General features: G+C 35.9%; 1 protein-coding gene across 2 annotated transcripts in view; it reads left to right on the forward strand.

Moving 5' to 3' along the window:
- The first annotated feature begins 15,265 nt into the window (after window positions 1–15,265).
- LOC131682127 (protein madd-4) overlaps window positions 15,266–27,515 on the forward strand; it is a 789,972-nt gene continuing 777,722 nt past the window's right edge. For both annotated transcript variants that reach the window (XM_058963362.1, XM_058963363.1), the window contains exon 1: window positions 15,266–16,467. The gene's annotated coding sequence lies outside the window, so the exon portion shown is untranslated. The remainder of the gene's footprint in view (window positions 16,468–27,515) is intronic.

The following is a 27,515-nucleotide window of genomic DNA, read 5'->3' on the forward strand; positions in this document are numbered from 1 at the left end:
TGAGTGAAACCTGTACCATCACGTTGTTGCTTTATTTTGCATACTTAGAATTTACCTATGCTGCCAGCTACAAAAGCCGTTATCCTTCGAGTGTCCTCATCATTCGCAGCTAGTCCATGTGAAGAAACTGTCGCAGAGTTAACATCATTTAGTTTTGTTTTCAAATATTTCCAGATTGTTGTGTTGTGTTGCATAGTGTTTAAGTGCGTATCATCATCGCCATGAGTTCGTTCGGAGATAACTCTCCGTTCTGGGGAAGCTCACCATACCTATACCCCAAGTCCACCGCACAGTGGCCCACCACCGTTGATGAATCGTTGCAGTACAATCAGTATCAAATCCGTGAAGAAAGTGAATATATGGGGCTGAAAGCGGACACATCCGTCGAGATCGTTGAAGCAGATTCCACCATCGGCGAGAATGCAACGGGATATTACGATCCTTATCAACAATACTCGGCACATGGTAGCATGCTTCCCGGCTACATGCCACCGTCGTTCATGGCACAGCCTACGTTTCCGAACAGCAACAATTATCTGTTTCCGGATAATGGTTCGCTTCTGTTTCAAAACCGTCAGCAGTCCCCCGACGGAGGCTACTCATCACCCGGCATCGCCGGATCCGAATTTTATTCTGCATATCATGCGCAATCACAGGCTCACACTGCTCCTTTGCAACCATACCACCCTAATGTGATGCAACCAGCCGAACCGTTGGTAGTTAAGTATGAGATTTTGGATATACCAGTCAAGGAAGAAACATTAGACGTTAACAAACAGGATGAGACCACGTATACACAACCACAGTCGAATTTCGAGGTTATGAAAGTGGATTTGTCGAATTTCGATGCAGCAAAATTGAATGCGAAAAAAGTTATCGTTCACGAGAACATTCTGATCACCCCGGTCACTGCAAAATTTTTACACAATATTTCTAACATGATTTGAAGAAAAAATAAGCATAAAATTTGATCCAACTTTTAAAGAAATTCTCAATTTTTCCCGCAAGCTTATACTAAAATGCAACTTTTTATATTTAATATTTTTTCCATGCATCAAATACTTTACGAGCTATCAGCGATTGAGAAATGTTCAATTTTTCTAACTTCAAATACCTTGAAGTTAATATTATATTCAGCCATAACAAAAATACCTGTCAAATATTTGTAGCTGAAGAAGAATGCAAGAAAAAAATTTGGAATGAACTAAAATTTTATTTGTTAATCTGACGTTGATTGGCCCGTACGGTGCATAAAAGTTATCATCTAAACTATTTTTCGTCAATGAAACGAAATAATTATTTTATCAATTGTTTTATATGGTATAAATATTTTTGGAAAGGGTAAATTTATTTTTCGTACATAAAAAGAAAAAAATCGTATTTCCGTATTACATCGGATCTTTTTAGATCTATGTTTGACAACATCGATTTTATTTCAAAGAGCTCACCCCTATTGTGTACTAGAAAAAAAATGTTGTATTTGCTAAACTTATACAAATATATTTCAATAAAAAGCTACTAAAAACTAGAATTAAAACAATTCCTTATATTTTACCAAAGTTGGTTTTATGAAACTTATTCGTAGCCGAATTAAAAATATTTTTTCTCAGTGTATACTCTAATTTGACAGTTTGCGCTCGAACAGGCAGTCGAAATCTAGTACTGCAATCTAACAAGCTCGAACGCTTGATCGAATGCGATACGTAATGCCGTAATTTAGTCGAAACAACTTCAAAACGTTTCGAATCGAGTCACTCGAATCGAGATGCAGAATGCCACCCCTGGTATTTATTAAGGACACCTTAATACATCCACGGGCTAAAGCAATTCAAAAAAAAAATCATTGTCTTGTTTGGGATATGACAGAATGCGATATGACAGAATGCGGCATTTTTTAGTTTGATGGGGAGTTGTGAACCATCGCAAAAAGTAGAAGAGATGGAATATTTTTGTGATTTATTTTTTTAGGGCTATAGAAACAAAAGATGAGATGGAAAAGTGATCTGATTCGCAATGGACAACATGATTCGCGCCAATCCACCTGAATTCACGATTGTGGCATGGGGAAATTAAAATTGTGGCAGAATCTTATTCTTCGCAAAAAAATTAACATTTTTATATTATAATATGTATGATTCATATGATTCATAACCCACTGAAATGTACGGTTCACACCTCCCCACTAATGGTGGTTCACAACTCCCCACTTTACATATCTTCGAAAAATACGTATCTCAATCGACACACTAAAGGTTCATCCAAATTTTTTTTGTCGATGATAACCAATTACCCAAGGAAAGTTTTGCACTAATTTACTTTGAAATCAGGTACATAAAGGGACTCCACATACAACAAATGCAATTTAGTAAAAAAAAACTTTTTGTTTTATATAAATAGTCGCTATTTACCTGAACACGAAGAACATGAGTTAATGCAACATTTGCTAATGAGAAAGTGACGTCATGACAGTAGAAACATTTAACAGTAGTTACCACATTTTTATCATCTATAGCTTAGCGAGAATTGGCGGTGTTCACAACTCCCCATGGGTCACAACTCCCCACCGTCTCCTACTATTAAAAACTGATTTTATTTATGATATATTACTATAAAGTCGATTAAAACATAAAAAGTTTAAAATTTACACTCATCTTCACATATCCTAATTTTCTCTGTATTTGATACTATTTTTGAATATTACTATTAAATCGATTAAATAGTTGTATTTGGCTCTAATCTTAACGAAAACTACCTTAACTTTATTGAGATTAACATAGTTTATAGTTGCCAAAATTCCTTTCATTGTATTCATGTTTAGTTTATTTCCCAATTTTGTTTTCATATTATAAGATGAAAAAGTTCGCTTAGCAGTAGTAGAAGAGTGGAGCAAGATTCAAAACTGATGAACTAGCAGTCTAAGATTACGATAAGCATAAAGAAAGAAGAAGAAAAATTCCCCCACATTAATGCGGCATTATTTAATGTTTTTCGGTTTATATCCGAAAAGGTCACGTTTCTTATTTCTTGGAACTCATTATCGATATCCTGATTCAACAGAATTCATTATGCTTGATATGCACTGAATTAATAGTAAAATTGAAAAGTGCTTGCCAATCACTGCGTTTCTCGAAACTAGCATCGGAATATTGGACATAAAAGGATCATCAAAATTAAATCTTTTTTAAAATCTACTTTGACAAGGTTATGTAAAATCTAATAACATCGGTTTTAAACTTGGTCAAACCACTGCTAGTGATTTTGTTGTCATCGACCTATTCTTTATATAATAATCCTGTTCTTCCATCTTAACGTAATATTGTTTTTCAAACTTACCATTATTCAGATTTTGAAGCACACGAGAGAAAAGTTAAATAAAATTTTGTAAATGGGCTATTAAGACCATTGTAAATTGCTTTAACCTGATATTTCTCAATCAAATTTCGTTTATTATAAACCTAAAGAGGGATTCCATGAGAAACTGGCCGACCGCAAAATATGACCATCGTCGATTCGAACGAAACTTTGCAAGTGTGTTCGCTGTATGAATCTCCATGATATTCTCTGGGAATTGGAATATTTTGATACAAGAGTAATTTTTCAAAAGGGCGTAAACGTTTCTACGAGCATGAATTTCAAATTTTTTTTGTTCGATTACTGTATTTTATACAGCAAAACTGTATGAGAACAAGTTACAGGGAATGAATATTTCTGTCCGAAAAAATATACACTGAAAAAAATGTGTCATTTTTCAAAAAAAAACAAAAATTTATGATAAAAAATTAAATTGCGAAAAAACCCATTTTTTAAATTTTTTATATTTTGTTACCAAAAACCTAAAGAGAAAAGAAACATTTTGAATGTGATTGCATGATGGAGAAAAAATCGGTAAAATAGTTTTTCTAACAATAACTTCGTACATGTTTTTAAATTTCCTACTAATTGACATACAAAATTGTAATTTTATTACAGAATATAATTCTAAGCACCATTTAAAATCAAAATGCATTTAACAAAAATCTTCCAAAATGCGATAGTTTTCGAGATATTTGAAATTTTGCTCCTTCAAAAACAATTAATTCGTGTAATTATACTCTTTTTAAAAGTTATTCGCGTTACCCCATCATAAAATGTCAAAAATTTAATGTTTATCGTTTTAAAGACATAAAAGAAACTTTTTTAGTGTATTTCGATCATGGAGAAGTTTTCAATAAAAAAGTTTTCCTAACAACAACTTTTGACATATTTTTGTGATTCATACTATTTGCAGTCAAAAATACAATTTTCTTTTTGAATATGATTCTAAACGCCATTTTAAATCGAAACGCTCATAACAAAAATTTTCTAAAATGTAGTAGTTCTCGAGATATTTTAACTTTTGTTTTTACAACACAATTATTTTGCTTTATTGCGACCTTTTCATATGTTAGTCGCGTTTCTCCATCAACAATAATAGGTTTTTCAAAAGGCCCGTAAACTTTCCTGCAACTTTCTTTTTGACATCAAGACGATATTGTAAACCATTTGAAAGTTACATGAAAGCAACCAAAATATATTTCAACCATACGGTCTGTTGATTAAATTATATAGCTGAATCATATTTTGATTGTTTTCATGTAACTTTCAAATGTTTCACAATATCGCCTTGATGTCAAAGAGAAAGTTGCAGGAAAGTTTACGGGCCTTTTGAAAAACCTATTATTGTTGATGGAGATACACGACTAATTTATGAAAAGGTCGTAATAAAACAAAATAATTGTGTTGTTAAAGCAAAAGTTAAAATATCTCGAGAACTACTACATTTTAGAATTTTTGAATTTTTTTAAAATGGCATTTAGAATCATATTCAAAAAGAAAATTGTTTTTTGACTGCAAATAGTAAGAATTATAAAAATATGTCAAAAGTTGTTGTTAGGAAAACTTTTTTATTGAAAGCTTCTCCATGATACAAATACACTAGAAAGTTGCTTTTACGTCTTTAAAACGATAAACATTAAATTTTTGACATTTTATGGTGGGGTAACGCGAATAGCTTTTAAAAAGAGCATAATTACACGAATTAATTGTTTTTGAAGGAGCAAAATTTCAAATATCTCGAAAACTATCGCATTTTGAAAGATTTTTGTCAAATGCATTTTGATTTTAAATGGTGCTTAGAATTATATTCTGTAATAAAATTACAATTTTGTATGTCGATTAGTATGAAATTTAAAAACAAGTGCGAAGTTATTGTCAGAAAAAAATTTTTACCGATTTTTTCTCCATCATGCAATCACATACAAAATGTTTCTTTTCCCTTTAGGTTTTTGGTAACAAAATATAAAAAATTTAAAAAATGGGTTTTTTCGCAATTTAAATTTTTATTATAAATTTTTGTTTTTTTTGAAAAATGACACAACATTTTTTCCAGTGTATATTTTTTCAGACAGAAGTATTCATTCCCTGTAACTCGTTCTCAGATAATTTTGCTGTATAAAATACAATAATCGAACAAAAAAATTTTGAAATTCATACACGTAGAAACGTTTACGCCCTTTTGAAAAGTTGCTCTTGAGTCAAAATAATCTTATTACCTGTGGAAAATATTTAGTCTTCCATGACAGTGAAACGTGTATAGATTCATCGGACGGATCTTCGTGGAATTCCTCTAAAGTAAATCTATCCAGGGTGCTTTAAAGCACTCCAACACTCGTTTGACAATACTTTAAGTGACATCCATCGATTTGTTGATGGGTGCAGCATTTTAAGGGGTTTTAATTCCAAGGAAGTTTGAATTTCATCACATTTGCTGACACGTAATGGTCTGCAGCTGGAATATGAATAAATTTCTTGGCAGAGCTGTTCGACATTGTCTAGGATGCTAGGCACGGCGCCGTACTGAGACAAACGCTTTTCAAAATATATAAAAGACAGATATTCTTTTGACGATATGGTATTCTTGATTTCTTGGAAGAAGAAGTAACTTTGTGATACAACGTTTGCAAATCAGTTTCAGTTACTTCTATTGAGATTTGATTATTACGTATAACGTATTCTACAATGTTCAATGTTCAATTAATTTAATATCTGTGCAATAAAAGTAGAAGTTAGTTGTACAGCACGACTCCAATAAATGTGAGCATCCTAAGGTCTTCGCCCGCCTATGAAGAAACTATTTTGTCTCTTCGATAGATCAAATTATCGCACATAATTTTAGGAACATAGCATTTCCGCAGATTTCTATAACAAATAGCATTGAGCTCATCAAAACTCTGAACCGACAAATAATTTCCCACATGTTTGTATGTCACCAAGCATGGGCAAATCCGTGCATAACACATACCACCTCTCAGAGAAAGGAATTCCAATGCACTCAGCCACAAGAGAATGAGTGACGGTTTGTTTTGGTTTTCATTCCTCTTTGGACGTTCACGGCCCACCAGAAACTCGCGCTCGCCATGCTGTACCAGCATGTTCTCATTTTTTACCGTATTTTGTTCATTGGGTTGCTCAAATCTCCGGATCCATTTCCCGATTGCTCACGTTCATATGCTAGAATGCGGTGCCAATCGAAAGAACACTGGCTCCAACCAGAAACATACAGACGTCAAGAGTCAACCGACTCTCTGCTCTGTATCCTTTGGTTTCCTGGGAAAATTATCCATCCATTGGAGGGATTCTGTGAAACGTGCTTCTCGGAGCTTTTGCTTGGATTTTCCAGATTCGAATGGTATTTTTGGCACTGGTTTCACTCATCGTTGCAAAAGACGATTACTGGACCATGCAGGGCCAAGGAGTTGAGCGCTTGTTGGCCAAGTTCGAGATGTTGGTAATGTGATTTATCGACCTATCGGATTACGAAGCATGGAGAGTGCACTAACATTCATTTTTGACTTGACATTCGATAAAATTTTGAATCCAATGATTCACCTGCTTATTTATAATCGTTCATAGTTGGTCATATTGATCGGGGTATACAAGAAAATGCCCTTCCAATAAACCATATATTGGGTGGAATCAGAGTAAATATTGAAGATATATCGAACGAAGAGCTAAAGATGACACCAGTTCTTGAAAGAAGTTACTGTAGTGATGCTCTGGAGACATATTTAAATACTGGGTTTAGTCGAGACGTGAACTGTGAACAGCCACCCTCGCTGAATTTTTAACCAACGTGAAGCTGCTTGTTGGTGTCGCTAATTTAGTGCCGGTTTTCCGCTGCGCTTGAACTCCGGCAGAGTTAGGGAGTTAGCCACTCCTTAGGCAAAAATTGCTATATTTCACCATTCGACACTATGATCCCCGCACCAACTACTCCAATTATTGTACTATTAGTTAGAAATTAGTACCCGTTTCATTTTTTATTAAAAACATCCTGATGCAAGTATTATTAAATATTTTTCAAAGATGCCTAAATTTTAGTTTTTTCTTTCACCCAGGGTAAAATGCCCTCGGTTAAAGTATAATAACATAACAAGTGGATGGTATGCCCTACAGCAATCGGTTTTAGCCGGTGTTGAGCTGTTGTGAAGGCGTGAATAATTCTACACGCACACATAGTTTTAAGCCAAGTAACTAGGTGAGGAGTGAGGTTAGCGTGCAGCAAGCTGCGGAGTAGAAAAATGACGGCGAACATCATTTGTTTACATACTGAAATCCAAGAAAACATGCATGGGGATGTAGTAAACAATGTTGTTAGCTGTCGTTTCTAGAACTAACATGGCTGATCGGCGATTTCGATGTTCGTATCACCTGACAATAAAAGCTCCTTGTGTGAAACATTCGGAAAATTGAGCCTGACTCCCTCTGCCCTCCTATTCTGGCTACATATCATCGGAAGAGGTTTCGATATTTGTCCGTTTGTCTATCGAAGGAAATTTTCCGAATTTTCTGACATAAAAGTTGAAATTAATTGATGGATAACTACAATTTGAAAATTAATGGATAGCTACAATTAGAAATACTTACAGAAGTATAACAATTTTTTTTTTTATTTCGTTTATTTGACACGGCTCATAGCGGTAGCTTAACGGAGCCGTGGATCTTTCATGTTTTTAAAATATATGCAAAATAAATATAAAAGAGCTAATATTATTGATTACCAGTTGGATCTCGTGCACGCAACTTTTTATTGCGAGCGGAGACCTTCTTTCGCGGCTCGCCTACTGCGTCTTGGGGATCATTTAATTGTCTTCTATCGTTAAAGGTGTCTTGGTGCTCGCGATCAGATGTTCTTTCCTGCTTATTACCCTTACGGGTGACCAGTGTAAATCCGTCATCACTGTTTTTATCTTCTTCGCCAATATTGCTTACAGTGGTTTTTGGGGTTCAGAATGCTGTTTTTGCAGTTGTCAATATGGACTGAACAGCTGCCACAAATTTTGCAACCGTTTGTGGTTCGGGTATTGGTATTGAAAACTCTTTTTTCGGTTGGTATTCCGTGGATTCGTTGGCAATCGGTTGAGATGAATTCTCCTCTGTATCTTCCGCGCAAGATTGTCCGTGGTGCGCTGCCTGATTACAATACTTGCACGTAGGAGTTTGCCCCTCATGGGTACATAACGTAGTTTGATTAATAGTAGCTTCGCGGGTTTTAAGTTTTATAGTCAAGTGGGAGGGGATAGGTCTTTCGATCCGCATCCTCACAACAAGAACACCGTTAGGTGTACCCGGGAAGAAATTTCTCCACGTATCAGGTGTAACGGATTCTACTTCTCCGTATTGCGACATGTGTTCTGCAACTAGATCAGGAGGGGTACGTGGTGATAGGTCATGTAACTTTACATCTACATAGTCTTTTTCTATATACACGGGAATCTTAATTCCAACTTTATCACTTTCAGCCACGTGCTTCAAGTTGTTCTGCAAAACGAAACGTTCTGCTTTCGCTAACGTGTTGAATGATATAAGTACTACATTGCGAAGATGATGATACTGAAGGTACATAACCTCCTTGAGCCTAAGCTGCATCTTCACCTTCAGCAGATATTCCACATCACTAAAACTCAATCGTATTGAACATAATTTAAAGTCAACGATCGCTGTGTTGGGTCGGAGCAGAGTTTTTTCGTCAACTTTACTCATGACGGCAAAAATAAATTAATTTTTTCCTTTGTTCTCGAGACAATGCACACTACATCGAGAGGTTGCTGGTTGTTGTTCACTTGGTTCGATTGTACGTCTGACTTGGGCAGAAGTAGAAAGTAGACTGTTAACAATAAATATTATTTTTCCGAAAGACATCAAGATATTTTGTAAACAATATCGTATTTGGCTAATGGGGGTTTCACCCATTTTAAATAATAATTTCTATTTTTCACGAAAAATTCCGCCTTTTTATAAGTAAACACCCCTTTCAATGCACTGATAATATAAATTCGTAAATATAATGAAATCGATCATACAATACACGAATTCATTCGTTGTTTTCTGCAATGAAGTATTTTCGTGCATTCTAAATAGTAGGTTTCGTTCATTTCATGAACGAGAATAGCCGCTTGGTGAACGAAATCTTTCGTAAATTTTACACGTTTAATGTATACTGCACGAATGTTATCGTTGATAACGACATTATTTTTCGTGAATGAAACGAAATGTTTTGTTTATTTTAATAAACGTGTGTGTATATTACGAACGATTTCGTTGGTCGCACGAATTAATTTCGTTTATCTTAGAAAAGTGTTCGTATTTATTATCCTCTTATAGTTTTCAGTCGATCTTCTGGGATTGATGTTTGACAACATAAATTTTTTTTTATTTAAAAAAATCGATTTGGCCAAATCGATATTATTGTGGTACGAAGAAATGGCCGCTTGATGAACGAAAGTTTTCGTAAATTTTACTTATTTAGTTTACATTGCACGAATGTAATCGTTGATAACGACATTATCTTTCGTGAACGAAACGAAATGTTTCGTGTATTTCAATAAATGTTTATGAATATGATGAACAATTTCGTTGGTCGCACGATTTTATTTCGTTCATCTTAGGAAAGTTTTCGTATTCATAAGCATATTATTTTTTCAATCGATATTTTAGGATCGATGTTTGACAACAACGATTTTTTCAACCAACTAAAAGGATCGATCTGACAAAATCGATTTTAATTCAACCTGCTCCCTTCTATTGAGGACTAAAATGATTGTGGTATGAAGTAATGGCCGCTTGATGAACGAAAATTTTTCGGGAATAAAACGAAATGTCTCGTTTATTTTAATAAACAGTTGTGTAAATTACAAACAATTTCGTTGGTCGCACGAATTCATTTTGTACATCCTAGAAAAGTTTTCGTATTATTAGCCTCTTTTTGTTTTCAGTCAATCATTTGGGATCGATGTTTTATTTTTATTTAAAAAAATCGATGTGACCAAATCGATTTTATTGTGATATGAAGAAATGGTCGCTTGATGAACGAAAGTTTTCGAGAATATTACTTATTTAGTGTACATTGCACGAAAACGACATTAATTTTCGTAAATGAAACGAAATGTTTTGTTTATTTTTATAAACTACTATGTATATTACGAATAATCTCGTTGATCGCACGAATTGATCTCATTCCTCTAAGAGAAGTTTTCGTATTTAATAGCATATTCTTTTGACATTGCTCCGGCAGAGAAAAACTCATAATTATTCATACAAACCATCGAGCGGTCGTCAACGGTGGGATAACAAAATTCTCATAAGCTTCCTATCTCATGCCTCCACGCGAGTCTAAGTCTATTGATGACATTTGGTCCTTAGACCGGCGACGACTGGGTGCTATCAACCTTCTGCCGATAGTAGCAGAATGAGAGGGTGCGAACAGATCTAGTCGAGAAAACATTGCCGTAAAAATGAATAGTTGATCGGAAATTAGCCCCAATACGAATAATCTGACTAGTATCTATGATCACGGGTCAATACGTATTGAAAATTCGCCGCGTCTGTTTTTATGAACCTAATTTCAAGCTCCGTTATTGCTAACAAGCCCGTGCATCAGGTTAATAATCCTTTATATTTCCCTTCAGTGTTCGTTATTATCGCTCGTAAACTTGTATTCCACAAATCTGATATGGAAAATAAGAAGTACTTTCCTTGATTTATAACATCTCGCGCTATTTTTGCCTGTATAATATGTCACTCTAGCTTGTCACTCTAGCCTGACACATTGTCACTCGGTAGTTTTCAAGCCAATAAATATATCGTAGAGTAGAAGTAGCGAATTCTGTCCAAATACTGTTGCAATAAATAGTGATCCGGCCCATTACGCAGATTAGATTAGCTTTTCTAAGCAATACTCTCACGGTCGGCCGAGTGGAGTTCAAATTGCTTTTGTTTAGGGAACATAGTATACTCTCGATAGCCGGCTGCCCAGAGTTTAAAAAGAACCAAAAACTAAACAAGATCTCTTTTTCGAGTGATCGTGCACTCGAAGACTAACTAAACAACTACGTAATAAAATATGCTTTACAGGTCGCATCGCTTGCTTGGAGCGAATTCTAGACCTGATACCCTTCCAAACCACCAACTCCGCGACACCTATGGAAGAGTCTGATGAATCGTCGTCCTTCCGTTAAGTAGGTGGAGCATCAACACTTCCTGTCTACCTTATTCTTTATCCTTCCCCGTGAACGATGGAGATGGGGGCGGCCGGCAATGATGGCTATCATGCTGTTGAGGTTTTAATATGGGTCTAATTGGTATGAATTCCTACTTACCATTTCCTAAGCAACTCTTATTAGATAATCAGCAGTCAAACATGATGAAGTCAGTGTGCAATCCGCCAAAATCATCGTCACAACGCAACGCAACGCAACGCAAAACCATCGAGCAGTTTGCGATGGCTCAACTGAATCCGTACTGCTCCAGATTCTGGATCAACTAGAAGCGAAAGAGGTTTAGAAAATCTTCCTGAAACCGGCGGACACGGATACGGCTTCTAAATAGTCAGACCGAGACCGTCGTGATCATCAAAAATTATATGACGTTTAGCAACAATGACTCCATATTGAAGCTCTGTTGACGTTGACGGTTCGACGAATGGTGCTCGTAAATATTATAAAGATATTCGTATATAGCAGCGAACAATTCGTTTGCCGAACGAAGCTGTTTCGTAATAAGCCAACGAAAGTCGTTTCGTGGGTTTCACGAAAAACTCGTAACAAAAAATAAATGTGTTTCAATAGAACTACGAACGATTCATTATATGTACGAAAAATTCGTATATTTTAGGAAAATTATCTGTACGAAACTAATACATAGTGATTTACGAATATATTCTATCAGTGATGAAAAATTATTTCAAAAACTCAACGTAGGGGTTAGGTATTTTTAACATAGAATCTGTATGCAATGTTTGAAAGAAATCAGTTGGGGGAACTGTGAGTAAGACGGACAGGTGGGGTAAAACGGACACATGGTTATTTTAGGGATATAAAATTTAAACTTTAATTGTATTGTATGCGTACCCTATCATTATGGGTAACCATGAATTATGAAACACTTAGTAGGCCTTGAATACTGTTAAACGTGTCTTAAGCAAATGTTGATAATTAGTAGTGCAGCTTCTTACGGATGTAATTTTCAAGTTTCCGATTTTCAGGTTTATCGATAAAAAAAAAAATTTTGCGGATTTTTTTCCCTTTATTTCGATAAAGTGACCTCTTCGTGGAAAATAACAGGTAAGTTGACTTATGTGTGAATAAGTACAAACGTTTAAAAATATGTGTACTGGTGGGGCAAGACGAATGGTCTTAATTAATCCTGTTGATTCATCCTTATATGAATGTATCGTATGGAGAAACGAAATTCTAGCAGTCAAACGTGGAGAACCATGCAGTTAGGTAGAAGTCTCACATGTAGTAGACTGCAGGATGTACGTCCCATACTCTGGCAATGTGTAATCCAGGAGCTGATGTTACCAATAACGCCTTTAATATGTAACTTTCCAGTTTTGTATAAGTGATTGTGACTGATCATTGGAACTGATTGTATAGCTCTCTTTATGACAACGGCAAAAACGATATTAGAAAATACATCATTTGCGTCAACTCTAAATCGTACACCAAAACGTTATTTTTCACCTCGAATTGAACATATATATTAAGAAGAACCATAATCTATCCAAAACATCCGTTAGAAATAGTAAGTAAAATAGTAATATTTTGTGTTGTTTTCTGAAACATGTCCGTCTTACCCCCGTTTCGCCCGCAGTCTGGAAACAGTGCAGATATTTCTTCTTTTTCAAATTCCTTAAAAAATGATACTTATTGATTTTTGTAAAATAATCCCTCTGGGCACCCGAAAGCCAGCATATGGAGCTACAACATAGAGTATTACATGTTGACAAAAACATGCTCTTATTATGTTATATTTCAGTATTTCCTTAATATGTCCGTCTTATCTCCAGTTCCCCTAAGTAGTTTTTGAATAGCAGGTAACACCGCAAATCATGTTTTTTCAGAGACGTTCTACAAAAAGCTTCGTCACCGATCCGTTTGTCGATATTTTTACATAGAAAAGTTACAAGATGTTATTGAAATAATACACTATACACACTTAGAAAAAATTAAAATTGCATTTGACGTAAACAACATTGCGACTTTTTTTTCGGTCTAATACATGTCTTAACATGTAAAATAAAATATTGCGTCTTATTTGATGTAGGTATAAATCGGTTGAATAAGCTGGAGAATTGTGGACGACGCATACTTTTACATGTTTCTGACTGTAAATTCTAGTGAATCGCGACGCTCCTTTTATGAGCATCTTGTGCGATGTAAATATTTTTAAGTGTGTAATGTACAATAGTTTTGATCAATTTTCTTCACGCAAAGTTCCAAAAAAATCGCAAAGAAAGTGTTTTTTTCACGCACACACACCCATTTCATGTTTTGTTTAAAATTATATTCAAAGAAATTCCACGTGAAAATGTTTTTCCATTCAACGGTATATGAAATTTCATGTAGTGCATTTCTATTTGTAAAACTATTGATTTCTCCGATTCTTCTGCCAATTAAATCTATGGATAAAACGAAGTGATATTCGCGTGTAATCCATTTGTAAATTTTAGCCAGTTGTAATTTTTATTATGTTGATATGCTTTTCACACAACGTTAGCATGAATTTGAAGAAGAAAGACTAGGGAATTGTGATTTTAGTAACGCAATAAATAAATTAAATTAAATCAATTTATGGTCTATTTTATATTGTCGACAACACTCCCGACAGCCGGCTGTCCAGAGTTCAAGTTGTTTTCGATGAAACAAACTCTCGATAAACGGTTAGCCAGAGGTCCTTCGCATCGCGAACATTTAAGACTCCTAGTCAATGAACTATTCAAACTTCTTATGCACGAAAATAAATTCTCAGTCGCATCGCTTGCTTGAGGCGAATCCTGACTAACAACCCACCCACTACCCAATCCGTGGTACTTATGGGAGCGTCACTGAGTCGGGGCCTTCCGTTAAGTAAGTACCACATCAACACTTCCTTTCTCATATCCCAAGCTACGGTAAAGATGGTCGTGGCCAGCAATGGTGGTTCTCAGGCGAAATTCTCGCTTGGACTGGATCAATTGTTATTCCCAAACAATGCTCCTCATGTAGTCTGGCTGGAAATGAGAGTCATCAGTCTGCAATCTACGAAGTATACCGTGCTTACGCAACGCAACGTTAGTATGAATTCTATTTGAAAACCATATTTCCGACATTCGATTAGATATTGGAATGGCAACCGTGTGCATTTTTTTGTGTATGAGGATTGAAATAATTTAATAATTTTCCACAGGATGTTAACCTGTTTAGTTTTTTCAGTATCGAAACAAAAACAACGATTGGATTATCTTCACTCAACAAATTTCGATAAGCGGACTAAAAAACCATTCCTTTTTGCACATCACCCATTAACTCTAAGCACTTTGACTGCATCAGTTTTATTCCCAGAACCAGTAGACACCAGATCAAATTTTTGAAACAATAAAAACGAAATTCTCCCGTCCTAGTGATTTTCCACACTGTACATGAGAGCTTCCAGCATTGCTTTATGCTCCAACATAAATATCTGCCGAGCCGGTATGCTGTAGCTCAGTTCTCCCATCGTTCCGATGTTCGACTTTCTCTCCACACGGGCATAACATGGTTCGTTGTGTTATGACTCGGCAGCAATTTTGTCGTGGTGCCATCGGTCCGGTCCAGTCGGCGCCACGAACCGAAGCTTGCGGAGCTTTTCCGCTTGGTAGAAGGCATGCTGCGAAGACGGGGATCGTCCTATTCTTTCGGTGCGCTCGAATGTCATTCGCATGCGGGACTTGGTGCTGTCCGTATCTCGAAGCTTACGTTCGGTCGGAGTGTTACACGTGTCGCGCTGTGCTGCCACTTGCCAACCTTCAGCTTGGGCAGATAGTAGATAGATACAGATATACTGGGCGTGTGAGTGATAGTAGGGGGAAGGGGGTAAGTGTGGTTTCACGGAGTGGTCCTTTCTGGACAATCTAATTCAATCCAATCATCGTCGTCAGCTATCAAGGAAGAATCGTTCGGTCAAGCTCGACGGTGCATAACGAAAGGAGTGAGCAGCAAGTGAGCAGTGGCTGATGTTCTATGCTTTTTGGGAGAGTATTTCCGATGTTGGCTTACTGGTGTGACAGAGAGATGAAGTAGCCAGCAGAATACATTGGAGAAATTGATAATTCTTAATTAAATATTAATCGGTGGATTTGCAAGCTAGTCGGAGCGGAGCCAAGTTTTTTGTTGGTTGGCCAGCTGAAAGGATAGGAGTGATTGTCGGAGTGTAAAGTGGTTCGCAAGCCGGAACAAATCTTCTGGTTATAGTAAGGGTGAACCTGAAACCGAGCCCTCGCTCGTATGTGATTGTGGGAAGCGGTTTAGCTGAAAATCAAGTGCTCGGTTCTGTGTTAATTCGATACAATGTTGTGGATGTTCGCGCCGATCCCATGCTGTACGATAATTACCACATTGCAGTCGAAAATTTAGGATGTATTTTATGCATAATTAGTGATTTAGATTGTTTCGCCATATGAGATAATCTGCTTTGCTGGATTTGTCGTTTGCCTGCTGCTACGTGTAGTGGTGATTGTGTTGTTGGGCCCAGAAACAAATTAATCTCACTACTTATCTCGACAACTGCAATTAATTAGTTCAGTGTAGATCGAACAAATGAATCGAAGATAGTGACAGAAGTGATTTGATTGGAAAATCTGTGTGTTCAATTTCCGGCTAAGGATTACTGTGTTATCTGTGGATAAAGTGTATTTTCCTATTAAGTGAAGAGTAGCGGATTCATTCAATTTAGTGGAAGCATATTAGAAATTAAAAGGTGTCAAACAATTCACACAAACGGATAGCATTGTCCTACAGTATAATTCAGACAAAGAATTCTGAACAGGACTAAAACCAGCTATAATCGAAGAGTGCAGTAACTTTCGAGCGACTTCTCCTGAGGATTACAACAACAACGACCGTGGAAGGCAAAGGCCGTTATCATGTTTCTGTGAGTACAGCTTCACATGTTTAATTATTAATCATTGTCAATGCTGGAGGATATCAAGAGTAGAATTTTAACCACGCTGCCCATATAATGTTGTTCCGTAATTTGGCAAAAGGCAGTAAAAGATTTCGATAGTTTTGACCAGCCCTTTTTAAGAAAACGAAGACTGTATATAGAAAAATACAGCACCAGTTTTTAAATTGAGCTAATCAATATAGTAAGGATTAGCGGGTTTTTATCGTGATTGGTTCGTGTGGTTTATAGAAAATGGTGGTTGATATTTAGTATGTAAAGATTTTTTATGCATTAATGCAAATTTAGACCAATTTAAAAAGCAAGTATTGCTGACAAACAAATTTTCATAAACTTTCTAACGTATCCATTTTGTTGGCTATTTTCGGCAAATTTGAGACTATGAGAAACGAAAGCAATGAAATTGAAAGACGGATAGGTATTCTAGAGCGAATCAGTTATAAACTTAGAACGGAAAACTAGAACTAGGCAGGCTCATATGGGCATGATCGAAAGGAAATGTGAAGAATTTTTTTGCCTTCTGCAGAGTAGGAGTTGGGCGTTCCACCCAAGTCTACCGCATGGTCTATGGTAGAACATAACTCATCATCATGTTTTACCGCCGACGCCGGCAAAAACATGATGATGAGTTATGTTCTACCATAGACCATGCGGTAGACTTGGGTGGAACGCCCAACTCCTACTCTGCAGAAGGCAAAAAATTCTTCACATTTCCTTTCGATCATGCCCATATGAGCCTGCCTAGTTCTAGTTTTCCGTTCTAAGTTTATAACTGATTCGCTCTAGAATACCTATCCGTCTTTCAATTTCATTGCTTTCGTTTCTCATAGTCTCAAATTTACCGAAAATAGCCAACAAAATCGATACAGTAGAACCTTGCGGCAATTAAAACATGGTAACATAAACTTTCTAAGCGATGAAAAATTATTGTTTCAAAACGGTTTAAAGTAGGAAGTATATTCTTTACACAAGGAACGATCAGAATGGCTGGAGAATCCTTTCTTCTTACATATACATTTTATAAAGGCATGTCAGTGATTTTTATGATTCTACGTATAATTCTTTATTTCAAAGTAATTCTGAAAAACGATAATTTTATTGTAGGTTTTCTGAATGTTCTAAAATGGTTTAGTTTCAGAAGAAAAGAAGAAAAATAGTATAAAGCAAGCAATCAAGAGCATTTTTATCAGTGACTATTTCAAACATTCATGTTATTCGAACCAGTTCAAACAATTAGGTACTCTTATAACAGGCACGTCAAGAAATTATATTAACATTAGTTACAATAACCTAATCCTAAAAATGGATTTTTTGATAACCTTTACAATTTCAATATTACTCTGCATCACGTGGATTTCGACCACGCCTCGTGATGTTGTTCGGATTTATTTTCTGCCCAAAATAATTGAAACCAGCAGAAATACTAGGATAAACTACTACTAGCTAAGAACTCAGCTCTATTATGATTTAGCTGACCAACGCACACATTTTGGTATGAGCATGAGCATGATGATGACCATACCAGTCGTAATTGCTACTACTGCGTGATTGGCCACAATAAACGAATTTGCACAGAGAACTAACGGGTGGAGCGTGTTAGAAGTAACTTTCTTGCCTTAAAATGCGCATTCCAAAAGTTCTAATCTTTGTCGAGTCATTATACGTCCTCACTGGCTCAGAAGGATGTAAATGCTTTCTCATGTTTTATAACGTAATGTTTGCTTTAGGAAGTCAGAAACACCAAATGTTTGATAGATTTATTGTTTGTTAAAATATTTTAATAAGAGTCCGGTTTGTAATATTTGCATACTCCGGAAAGCCGATTAAATTTATAATTTTGCACATAAATTATTAAAACGAATATTCTCCAATCACTAGTAGCAACATTATTCATGGTTATTTTTTGCCGACGATGCATGAAAATTATAAAACGAATAAATAGAATATACACCGGATAGTTTCTACTTTCCTGAAACTTTTGTTGAAATATAATGCAGGGCAAAAACAGAACGCGATGATGTAAAACTCAGTTTTTCGACTTTTAATTGTTGTTTAATTGTTTTCATACATTCCAATGATCTTCACATTTCCATTTATATGAATGATGTGCAAACGAAACTAGAAAGATTTCAGATAATACTGAATTATCCCGCTTGAACTACTATCGGAAGAACTCGATCAAGAAGTCAAAAAACTATTTCCGAAAAATCATACCGGTATCTGGAACTGTCTGGCGTGGGGCTATCTCAAACTTGTTAAATTGTAGAAACTTGTCAATTTGAAGCGGCGGAAAAACGGGCCTATGCTGAATTATCATGTTAGTTACATTCCATTTGTAGTTTTATTTTACCTTAGGCGGCTTTTTCCATTAGAGGTAATTGGAGTGTGGGGATGCAACTGCTCTCAGTTATGTTAAACCATCTTTATCTGTTAGATTTTTGGTCGAGAGTGCGACGGTAAAACAGTTATTTTATTTAGTTACTAGCTGTAACCCGGTGCGCTTCGCTACACCCATCAGGACTAAACGAAATATTTTAAAAATACTAAAAATACCAAATATTTTTGCTCGCGGATAGACAATGATCTTAGTTTGACCACCTGGAGCACAATTAAATTAATTGCTCTGTTTTCCTACACACAATCGTTTGAAATCCCTTGATATCATTCGAATTCGAGGTACATCTGCTCTTTTATATTTTCTAGCTACAATGGTCGCTTAAATGAAATTTTTCAACCAAAGCACAGTTGTGGTGGGTCGATGTTGCGCAGTAACTAATATAATAGGCACACAAAGTTTCAATTGCAACACATGCGGTGCACAGTGTTGCAAAACGACGTCTTGACGATCAAAATTTAATAACTCCTGATCCATTGGTTTTGGAGAATGGATTTTTTCGAAGAATTTTCTGGATATAAATAGATGCATCTTTTGATATAATAAATTGAGTGATTAATCCCCTAAAAGTGAGATAGAATATTTATTTCCCCAAATAATTTAGCTAGAAGCTCACTGTCTTCAGCAAAGTTCTAGAAAATATTGTTGTGAAAATCTTTACTGAAGATACTAAAGCTCTATATAGTAACAGTAGCGAGATATATAGGTTTCCTTGCGATAGACCCCTTCAAAATAGTTTTCGAATATAACTTTTTACGATTACTTTTTATTATTAAAAGTGTCTTCTACAAAGTTGTTAAAAGCGATAAAATACACATTTTTATAACAACGATGAATCTGTAGCTCTCGAGACAACAAAGTTATTCTCAAATTTTCGAATATTTTTTATCAATTTACACCTTAAGCAACTTCCTTAATCGCAAAAATTCGTAGAAAGAACTTTATTTTTTCGATTAAATATAAAAACCTTCGTCTGACGGAGACTACTGGGTTGGTAACGTATAAAACCAATACTCCTGAAAGCATGGTGGATCGACTGATTTAAATAATTCAATACGATAATCCATAGATTTATATGCGTAACAGAATTACCATCGATTTTATTTTGGATAGAGTAGTGTATGAAATGGAAGTCAATTTACGCAATCGATTAATTCTTCATCAGATTGTATTATGTTACAAAATCATGTGGAAATGTGGTGCAAGTTATTGTTGCATTGATTAACATTTTCCCAACCCATATATCTAACTTTTTTTGGCGAATTAACCTGCGAAGGTGACTATAAGAATCATTCAATAAAAGTATGCACATATAGTGAAAAGTTCTGTTTTCGAAACATATTTCCAATGATACGAAGACATAACGGAGTTGTTTTATCACTCGCGGACAAGGTTCACGGACGCTAATTTTAGGGAGTTCGGAGGTTTAGCGGTTAAACAACGTAGTTCGCACTTCAACTTATATAATCGACTGATATCTTAAAACTAAACTTACAGAGTTGCATGAATCACTATTTATACCAAAAATATATGTGTGTATGTGTTACGGGAAATATGAGCTAAACGGAAAGCAAATTTTATAGTTCAGTGGATTGAATAAGTTCAATAGACGACTTCATGTCGGAGTTCATTTTGATTAGGATGGTATCCAATAGCTTAATAATTAAAAATTAATAATAATAATATAATTTATTTCAAACAGGAGTGTTGGTGGACGTGGGTAAAGTTAATTCATATAAATGGTGCATTTAAAAAAATATTTTGGCGATACAGAGAGTGTTAGTATATTCATTCACTTTCCATATATTTACTGCACAATAGAACAGTATTTCTTCAAATATCATAGCAGAATACTAAAAATTGAGCCAGTGACAGAAAATCTCTGGAGGTATCTCTTTAAAACTTGCTTTGTGGTGTAAATCATAAATCAAGATATATTGGACCAATCGTTTTCAAGGTTTGTACAGTTCTTCTACATATCCCCAGGTATTGATCGAAGCTTTTATTTTTTTCTTAATATTTGAATTTTTTATAGCATTCTGCAGCTAAAAATGCAATTTTCGCTAAAAAAAATCATGAAACTTATTTTTGTGAACAAAGTTATGATCTTTAATGATGTTATGATATGAAGGAGAACTGTGCAAAATTTCAAACAATTTGGTTCAGTAGATTTAAAGTTATTCTGTACATCGCATTTATTCGTGATGTCTCCTGAAGATTTTCAATATTTTGCGGTGAACATTAAGGAAAATATTGCTTAAATGTTGCATTATTGTCTGAATAGACTAATCACTCTCGGTATCGCCAATTTTTTTAAGCACGATTTTTTTTCAACAATAATCCTACCCCCTTAAGTAAGAACTGATTTCATCAGTAAGTGTCGACTAACGGATAAAATTTGACGAAGATCGCGGACCACGCTACCAAATATTCGATTAGTTCCTTTTATGGGTCATCGTGAATTCGTCCTATATAACAGTGTTGCATTCTTTCAGCATTTTGTTTACATCCGAATTTTGATTGATATTGTAAGTAACGTTTTCCGCAAGCGCAAGATTTAGTGGCTGCTTTAGGGCAGAGCTGTTCGTCCATAATCCAGCAATGTTGATTTAACTTCAGATGAAGCGATCGCAGGTGCAATTTTCAATTTAATTTTCAACAAATTCATGCAATTCATCAGTATTATATTGTCATTCGCGTAATAGATCTCTACCAAATAAATTCTTGCCATTTCATTTGTGTTCTGGTAAACATACATGCAACAATATTTTAGATTTTTGAAGTAATTGATAGATATTGCATCAGAAACCCTCCCTCTCCTTCAGATTCCGAAACCAACAATCATGTCCACCGTTTTGGTGCCAAATCATATATAATATATATAGCTAAAAAAAGTTCTTCAGTACACCCTCCCCCTCCTCTCCCTTTCCTCGTATTAGGTACTTCTCACGCTTCCCATCGTTCACAAAAACCACCCCATGACCATCTCCTTAGTGGAAGGAATACTTATGTCAAAATTGAATTCATCGCTAATAATCACATTGAATGAATAGATAAGGATTACATCAGAACCCTCCCCCCCCCTTTCTTGGTCCACTCCCATCATCCATCGGCTCAGTGGGAGAAATACATATGTCAAATACTAATAAATATGGAGATATAAATAATTCTTTGCCTAATAAACAACCCCCCCCCCCTCCCTAAAGCGAAGTGTATTCTTGGGGGAAAGAATACGTATGCCAAATTTCATCAAGATCGGACTTGTAGTTTAGAAGTAGTTAGCGGACATACATACAAACATACATTGATTTTTATATATATAGATTGAAAATTACGTTGCATGATTTTTTCGTTAAACCAAAATCTGGTTTTTCAAAAAAGAACAACTAAGGTATTTCCGCAGATCTTACCCTCTTTCCATTTTAATGAGGCTTAAAAATTAACATTAAACATCGAACGTCAGATTTACAGCCCAATTTTTCAACTTCTTCGAAAAAAATCTTCAGCACAAAGCAATCAACTTGTTTTACATTTATTATAAAAGAAATGTATACAATTCGCTTAAACATTCAAGATTTTTGCAGAGGCCCGACTCAACGATTTGGGACAATTTCTGTGTGTGTATGTATGTGGCAAACTCTCATTCGTGTTTCTCAGCAACGGCTAAACCGTTCAAACCGTTTTCAAATGGAAGGCACACTCAGACAGAATGCTAAAAATTTGTTTGGAAATAGAATACTTATAACATTTCAATACGGGGGTCTAATTGCAAAAATTTCTGCTAAGCGAATAACTTCTATTGTACTGAACGGAATAATTATATTTTTGCATTTTGATCGTATATTGTGATTAATTCCGTAAAATGTACGAAAACTATAAGTAATGATAATAATGTATTTTGTTAAAGTATTAATTGTCTGCAAATTACAGCGTTGTTAGCTACGCCCCGTATCATATCTACAAATATAGCGAGTAGTTGTTTCAAGACTAAACAAAAAAAACCTGTCTTAATCCACCTAGTGGTGTAATAGTGCCTTTCTCATTTCTCCAAACTATGGTTCCATGGCTGGTTATGTTCGTTTCAATTGTGGAAATATCTATTACATTCTGAGTAAACTTTGCACCTACACACAATGGCTCGCCAGTCACGAACCTGATGAGCTACGTGTAGACGGTGAAACACTCGAAACAAAAAAAATATCATTCTTAATTAGCCTAATCAGTATTAATTCAATATTGTCTTCCTGCTAACTAACTTTGGCATGCGGGGGTGGGTGTGCGCCCTAGTAACAATTGAGGTTTTATGGTAGTTTTATAGCCACTCATATAGAGTGCACTTGTAGCATTGCTATAAAACTTCAATTGTTACTTGGGTGAGGAGGGCGAAAAACCCTCGACCGAACCACTCCCTGGCTTAATTTGCGATGCCTTGTGATATAGCAGTGGTGTAAAGATAATGGGGTTGAGAGGGGGAAGGGGGTATAAGCGATGGATGGGGTGGTGGCCTGAGGGGAGTACAATGAGGGGTGATCTTAGGGGGATTTAAAGGGGGGTTAGCAGTGAGGGGGAGAGGGGGCGTAACCCCTCTCTGTGCACTCGCTACGCCTTTGTTAAAACCCAGAAACCTTATGCCAGTCGAAAAAAATGACGATTTTCAGAGTGATTGCATATCCTTTCTATATAAGAAAGGCAAAAATTTCTGTGTGGTCGCACTCTTAAACCCGTAACTCCGGAACCGGAAGTTGGATCAACTAAAAAATCAATAGCAACCTATGGGAGCGTTATACCATTCATTCGAAACTAAGTTTGAGCAATTTGATATAGCCATCCCTGAGAAAAGTGAGTGAGATTAGAAAACACGCACATACACACACATACAGACATTTGCTGATCTCGACGAAATGAGTCGAATGGGATATGACATGAGGCCCTCATGGCCGAGATTAGGTTGACGATTTTCAGAGTGATTGCATATACTTTCAACGAAAGCTTGGTTGATCGTCTCGACGACCCAGAACTGCAAATTTAAGTTGTTTGAGAGACATTTTAGCGAAATTTTCACCTTTTTTGCTTTCATCAGAGTGTCGGTTTGAATCGGAATTTGCTATGTGATCGCACGCCACAACCTGTAACTCCGGAACCAGAAGTCGGATCGGGATGAAATTAAAAAGCCATTTATGGGGGCGCAACAACTTTCATTTGAGACTAAGTTTGGTTGAATCGGTCCAGGCATCTCTGAGAAACAGATGTGACTGTTTTTCTGAATTTGGATGCTTTCGCCGGGGCTTACAGAACCGATGATGGTGGCCAATGTGGCCAAAGAGACTTTGAATAGATGTTAGTGACCTAATACTACAAATCGAAGCAGTTGTGGTCATATTTTGAAAAAAATTTCACCTTTATACATTCATTGCAGAATTTATTAAAATTGACATTTTCTGCGATCACCCTGTAATTTCGGAACCGGAAGTCGGCTATATTATAAATTCAATAGCAGCCTATGGGAACGTTGCGCCTTTCATTTGAGACTAGGTTTATCAAAATCGGTTCAGCCATCTCTGAGAAAAATTAGTGATATTTTTGGTCACATACACACAGACGTACACACATACATACACACGCACAGACATTTGCCGAACTCGACGAACTGAATCGAATGGTATGTGTCACTCGGCCCTCTGGGCCTCCGTTCAAAAGTCGGTTTTCAGAGCAATTGCAATACCTTTCTATTGAGAAAGCAAAAAATAAAATAAACATAACAAATAAAACTTCGCGTCATTTTAACTCTAATAAAACAACAAAATTATACATATAAAAATATATATACATTTCAATTCAATTCTTTACCAGAATTTGTTTTCACTTACTACAATTTCACTATTTCGTAAAATCAACAGTTTACGTAAATCGTGCAGCATAGTTGGTAAATCGATAACCTTATACGTGAGCTATCACCTGGGTTTGATTCTCAATCCCGCACATAGGGTTAGATTTTTTTCTAGAGATGTTTCTAACCCGAAAAAGAAGCGGATCATAGGGTTAAAACCTCTGTAATCAGAATAAAAACACGCGCTCAAGCTCCAAAATCATGAATGATACACCTCGTACTCATAAAAAATTTTGAGATATGTCATGATGTTTTGAAATTCTGTTCATGTTATTGTGATATTTTAGTTATAAATTTACACTTGGATTATTCGCGTGAAGTAATGTGATTTATGTTTATGATTTCAGCAGTTTAGTCATTATTTTCGTAACATCTATATACGTTATAGTAATATTTTTGTCTTGAGCTCATTATCGGATTTTTTACGAGGAGCATTTTGAACTGAATTACAAAAGCGTTACTGATCAGCAGTATTTTATTGTTTTCTAAACCATTTCACTAAAACGAATTGTAATCTGCAATGTTTTTTTGGCGTTCAGCTCAGTTTTCGTTTTCTTTTCGGGCATAATACAATTTCAAATCAATGAAAATGTTTCTCACAATCCAAATAATTTTTATATCAGACGGCGCCGCTGATTAAGTGGTGAGTGTGACCGCCACTCATCACAATGGCTCTGGGTTCCATCCTAACCGAGGTCAATTAAATTTTCTGGGGTTGTCATGTCTTCCTTCTGAAGAGAAGTAAAGCCGTTGGTCCCGGTCCATGTGTTTATGGGCCGATAACTAGGGTCCAACTGGTGGAGTCACATCTCTGGTGTTGGTGATAGGCACTCAGTGCGGACAAAGGCCGACGGATAATAATAAAAAAGAAAGAAAGGAGCCTCCTTTGTTTACTTTCTCTTCCGTGAATTACTCGGCCACCTTTCTGATTTCACTTTAACTGTTTGCGTAATAAGCTAGTAAAAACCTTAGTCTTTCGAAACATGCTGATAAATTTTTAAAAAGTTTTATGATTTTGCCGTAATAATCGAAAGAGAAAGCGAAAAAAGAGGGCTCTCATTTGCAGATTGGACCTAAAGAAAAAAAAGTCTTCATATATTCTGCTAGTGCCTTTGACTGATCGCTAGCAGCTGGATACAAACAATTATGCAGAAAAATAGTTGTTTTTTCGTGCAAGAGGGTACAATACCTAACTTAAAATCAGTTCTTAGCGTTTCGGATCACATCACTCGGAACATGCTAGTTGTTTGGTTCATGCAAGACGTATGACTTTTTGGATTTAGGATTAAACGTCTAGTATAACCAAGATGGTGCTACTTACCGATGAGGATTTAATATATTCCTTTTTTTTGTTTATTTGTGGCTTTAACCTTTTTAGGTCATTCGCCAGTTATATATTCCTTGTTTGGACGTGAGTCTTTGTTTTTTCCTTTCTTAGGGATTTTTTATGAACGTGTCCACTGGAAAACAGACAGAGAAAGAATGACCGCAACGGTGAGAATGAAGAAACGTTGAAAATTCACCTTAATTGGAAGCACTGAGAAAAGATATATCCTCAAGCAGGAATCGAACATGCGATCTCCCAGTCACTAGTTGGGAGCCATCGAGGAACTGATGAGGAGATTCCGAAACGCTGAAAACTAATTTTTACAAACAACTAAGTTATTTTACGAAACAGTTCACAGAACCAAAATACATCCTCGAATTATATTCTAAATTAGGAATATTGTACACGTAAAAATATTACGATCCTGCACAAAACTGCATATTGTGTTTTTGCAGATTTATATCGTTATAAGTGAGACATTTTCATTGATTTTCTTTTGAGTGATTGTACTGAACTGATGCCATTAGTGAATGCGTAACTTTTACATTTGAGAAACCCTTTCGTTGAAGACACCGAATTGCTACCTTTAATATAGAAATGATCCTTCTTTAAAAGCCAAATTTTATTTCGATAAAACGGAAAAGAATGATATCATGACATTTTATTTGTTTCATTTTTCTACCTACCACCACTAGATATAACCACCGAATAATCTCAAGTTGTCTGGATGGACCTAATTGGTGAAAAAATTTAATTTACCAGAACCTTCTGACAGACAATTTTCTAACTTATAACTATCCGATCGATCTAAAACATATCTCGGAAAATGAGAAGTAAGGTAAATAACTTCAAGCAGTGGCGTAGCCAGCTCCTCCAAATCAACGTTAATTGGATTGAAGAAAAAAACCTGTTTTAATCCACCTGGTGCTGCAATTATGCCTTTCTCATTTATCAAAGCTATGATTTAATAGCTGATTACTTTCTATATAGCATTGTGGAAACATCAACTACATTCTTATAATACTTGGTAAGTATATATGACGGCACGACTGCCTCGAACCTGATGAGCAACATGTTGACGCTGACACACTTGAAACAAACAAAAATACAATATATAATTAGCTTAATCTGCGTGAGTTCAATTTTGTCTTCATGTAAACATATTTGGAAATACATGGTGGTGGGAGAGGGTAGCAGGATAATTAGTGTGAAGGGAGGATGCGTTTGGTATACGGCGGAGTAAAGGGAATGCGGTTGTGAGGTTGGTCAGAGGTGGAGGGGTGAGAGAGTGAGGGTTGTGAGAGGAAGGAGGAGGAGGGGTGGATGGATGGTGCAACAGCCAATTTCAAATTATACCTTCCATTTGAGACTAGGTTAGTGAAAATTGGTTGTCATCAACTTTAGTTCTG

This window comes from Topomyia yanbarensis, chromosome 2 (assembly GCF_030247195.1).
Source record: "Topomyia yanbarensis strain Yona2022 chromosome 2, ASM3024719v1, whole genome shotgun sequence".
In the NCBI taxonomy this organism is placed as follows: domain Eukaryota; kingdom Metazoa; phylum Arthropoda; class Insecta; order Diptera; family Culicidae; genus Topomyia; species Topomyia yanbarensis.